A 4,273-nucleotide genomic window follows, 5' to 3' on the forward strand; every position below is an offset into this window, starting at 1 on the left:
TCCAATCTTGATAAACTCCCATATCTATTAGGTGAAATACTACAGTGTGCCATCACAGCATCAATATTTGTGACCTGTTGCTACAAGAAAAGTGAAGAACAAACATCTTTGTAAATACAAACTATCTGTCTATTTATTTTCTTTCTTTATAGTTTTCTTCAACTATTTGCACGTTGTTACACTTGCATTTACCATAAAAGGTAGTGGATGAACAGGTCAGTAACTCATGAAATATAATACAATATTGTGTAAAACATTGAATTTGTAAATTGCATCGAAATGGACTTTGTCCCCAATTTTCCCCCATGTTTTAGACATGAGGCGTGACCTGCGAAAGCAACACATGATCGACATCACCCTCAGCAAGAGGATCTGCTGTAGCTGATGCCTCTCCCATCCTTTGATGTTCTCTTGCTCTCTCTCTCTCTAGTTAATCAGTCCCGGTGGCTTTTGTAGTGTGTGTCCAACTCTACTTAACTCTTATTTAGAGTTCAATGGTAACGGTGAACTTCCAGGCACGAGGGATGACGACAGGTGCCGGGGATAGCAGGTTGCCTTTTGCTTAGATGTTGCTCTGCTTTGTCTTAAACTGGCTGGCTAAGTTAGCTTACAAACATACTGCGCAGATATATTTTCAAGTTCACCTGGCTAATTAATAGTTTGAGTACAAGTGGCATGATGCTGTGCTGTTACATTTGTAAATGACCTGGTATAACAGCAAAATGAGCTCAACGGAAAACGTAAATATTGGAAATGCTCAGGCAGCTGCCATTTTCTATTGGGAAAGAAAAATGGCAGTTGCATTTGCCAGAAAAGGACGAGTAAGAAATAATTTAAACATCACCTATATAAATTCCAGCTGTGCCCATGCTAAAATACAATGTGACTTGTGTTGTACTACTGAATTAAACTGTGAGGGCAGGCACTCAGACAAGCCTTTGTGATTGAACTTAGGTATAGGCAGGAATGACCGGGGCCTTCAGCAAGTAAGACATCATTTGAACATCACAGATATACATCCCCAATGCGCCCATGATAAAGTTAACTACATTACTTTAGGTGGCTGCTTTGAGCAAAACATGTATGTAATATAACCTATTCTGTGAGCCTTGTGTGTGTGTGTGTGTGTGTGTGTGTGTGTGTGTGTGTGTGTGTGTGTGTGTGTGTGTGTGTGTGTGTGTGTGTGTGTGTGTGTGTGTGTGTGTGTGTGTGTGTGTGTGTGTGTGTGTGTGTGTGTGTGTGTGTGTGTGTGTGTGTGTGGCCTATGTGGAATAAACTATTTACAAGATGTGTACTGTTCACTGTTGCCAACTTTGGGAGCACGTGTTCCTTGAATAACTCTAGTCCAGCATTATGACTCTGCCAGAGGTCGTCACGCTGGACGAGGATGGTGATGGGGGCTTTGGTGGTCCATGACAACAAAGAAGCAAGTGTATCTTCCAGGATGTTGAACTGACCGGGGATCCTGGTGCCAGTAGGGACGGTCTTCACGGAGGCGGTATCACATATCGGTATCACTTGACATATCGGTATCACTTGACATTATCGGTATCACTTGACATTTCGGTATCACTTGACATTATCGGTATCACTTGACATTTCGGTATCACTGGACATATCGGTATCACTGGACATATCGGTATCACTTGACATATCGGTATCACTTGACATTATCGGTATCACTTGACATTTCGGTATCACTTGACATTATCGGTATCACTTGACATTTCGGTATCACTTGACATTATCGGTATCACTTGACATTATCAGTATCACTTGACATATCGGTATCATTTGACATGATCGGTATCACTTGACATTATCGGTATCACTTGATATTATCGGTATCACTTGACATTATCGGTATCACTTGACATATCGGTATCACTTGACATTATCGGTATCACTTGACATATCGGTATCACTTGACATTATCGGTATCACTTGACATTATCGGTATCACTTGACATTATCGGTATCACTTGACATTATCGGTATCACTTGACATATCGGTATCACTTCACATTTCGGTATCACTTGACATTATCGGTATCACTTGACATTTCGGTATCACTTGACATATCGGTATCACTTGACATTTCAGTATCACTTGACATTATCGGTATCACGTGACATATCGGTATCACATGACATATTAATCATATATTGGGAAGTATCCTATAGATCAAGACTGTGTGAATGCATGCACCACTCCAAATAAATAAATACTGTGCCTCTGAAGTTTTGTCTCTGGTCATAAAACTACAATACAGACTGGATGTCTTTTATTGATTTATTTTTACTTCATCTTTATTTACCCAGGTAGGCTTGTTGAGAACAAGTTCTCATTTACAACTGCCACCTGGCCAAGATAAAGAGTAGCAATTCGACACATAAAACAACAGAGTTACACATGGAATAAACAAAACATAGTCAATAATACAGTAGAACAAAAGAAAACAAAAAGTCTATATACAGTGAGTGCAAATGAGGTAAGATAAGGGAGTTAAGGCAATAAATAGGCCATTCTAACCAAGTCAATTCTGAATGGCAATAGATTTGGGGATTCATTCTTATCTGTAACAACATTCTAGAAGTCAGGTATCCGGGGTAATCTGGATAATGATTATTTAATTGATTAAGCGGCTCTTTGCTTGTGGAGTGTTTACAGATGTATAGAACACATTGTATTGCTAAGATTCTCAAACTTAATATCTACATTCACCGACACAGGATAAACTTTATCCCTCATGCTGGCCCTGACCAAACCAGTAAGTTACCACTCACTATAGATGCATTTCTCCACATGACCAGACTAATAGTGGTCTTCTCCACATGACCAGACTTCTATAGGGCTTCTCCACATGACCAGACTTCTATAGGGCTTCTCCACATGACCAGACTTCTAGTGGTCTTCTCCACATGACCAGACTTCTAGAGGTCTTCTCCACATGACCAGACTGATAGTGGTCTTCTCCACATGACCAGACTGATAGTGGTCTTCTCCACATGACCAGACTTCTAGAGGTCTTCTCCACATGACCAGACTTCTAGAGGTCTTCTCAACATGACCAGACTTCTAGTGGTCTTCTCCACATGACCAGACTTCTAGAGGTCTTCTCAACATGACCAGACTTCTAGTGATCTTCTCCACATGACCAGACTGATAGTGGTCTTCTCCACATGACCAGACTGATAGTGGTCTTCTCCACATGACCAGACTAATAGTGGTCTTCTCCACATGACCAGACTGATAGTGGTCTTCTCCATATGACCAGACTGATAGTGGTCTTCTCCACATGACCAGACTGATAGTGGTCTTCTCCACATGACCAGACTAATAGTGGTCTTCTCCACATGACCAGACTTCTATAGGGCTTCTCCACATGACCACACTGATAGTGGTCTTCTCCATATGACCAGACTGATAGAGGTCTTCTCCACATGACCAGACTGATAGTGGTCTTCTCCATATGACCAGACTAATAGAGGGCTTCTCCATATGACCAGACTAATAGTGGTCTTCTCCACATGACCAGACTGATAGTGGTCTTCTCCACATGACCAGACTGATAGTGGTCTTCTCCACATGACCAGATTTCTAGTGGTCTTCTCCACATGACCACACTGATAGTGGTCTTCTCCACATGACCACACTGATAGTGGTCTTCTCCACATGACCACACTGATAGTGGTCTTCTCCACATGACCAGACTTCTAGTGGTCTTCACCCCTTTTAATGCTCTTCTGCTCATCCTTGAAAAATGCTATGAGGTCTGAAATAAACACCAACGTCAACCTACTGTACTAACAATTATCTAGGCTAAGAATTCTAAATGGATTAAATCGTTTTTTTGTCTTCATCAATCTAAACAAAAACACGTATTTTTATTTTTAAATGCAACTTTGTTGAAGCACCATTGGCAGCGATTACAGCCTCGAGTATTTTTGGGTATGATGCTACAAGCTTGACACACCTGCATTTAGGGAGTTTCTCCCATTCTTCTCTGCAAATCCTCTCAAGCTCTGTCAGGTTGGATGGGGAATGTCGCTGCACAGCTATTTTCAGGTCTCTCCAGAGATGTTCTATTGGGTTTAAGTCTGGGCTATGGCTGGGCCACTCAAGGACATTGAGAGACTTGTCCTGAATCCACTCCTGCATTGTCTTGGCTGTGTGCTTAAAGTCGTTGTCCTGTTAGAAGGTGAAACTTCACCCCAGTTTGAGGTCCTGAGCCCTCTGGAGCAGGTTTTCAACAAGGATCTCTCTGCATTC

The sequence above is a fragment of the Oncorhynchus masou genome, chromosome 19 (assembly GCF_036934945.1).
Source record: "Oncorhynchus masou masou isolate Uvic2021 chromosome 19, UVic_Omas_1.1, whole genome shotgun sequence".
In the NCBI taxonomy this organism is placed as follows: domain Eukaryota; kingdom Metazoa; phylum Chordata; class Actinopteri; order Salmoniformes; family Salmonidae; genus Oncorhynchus; species Oncorhynchus masou.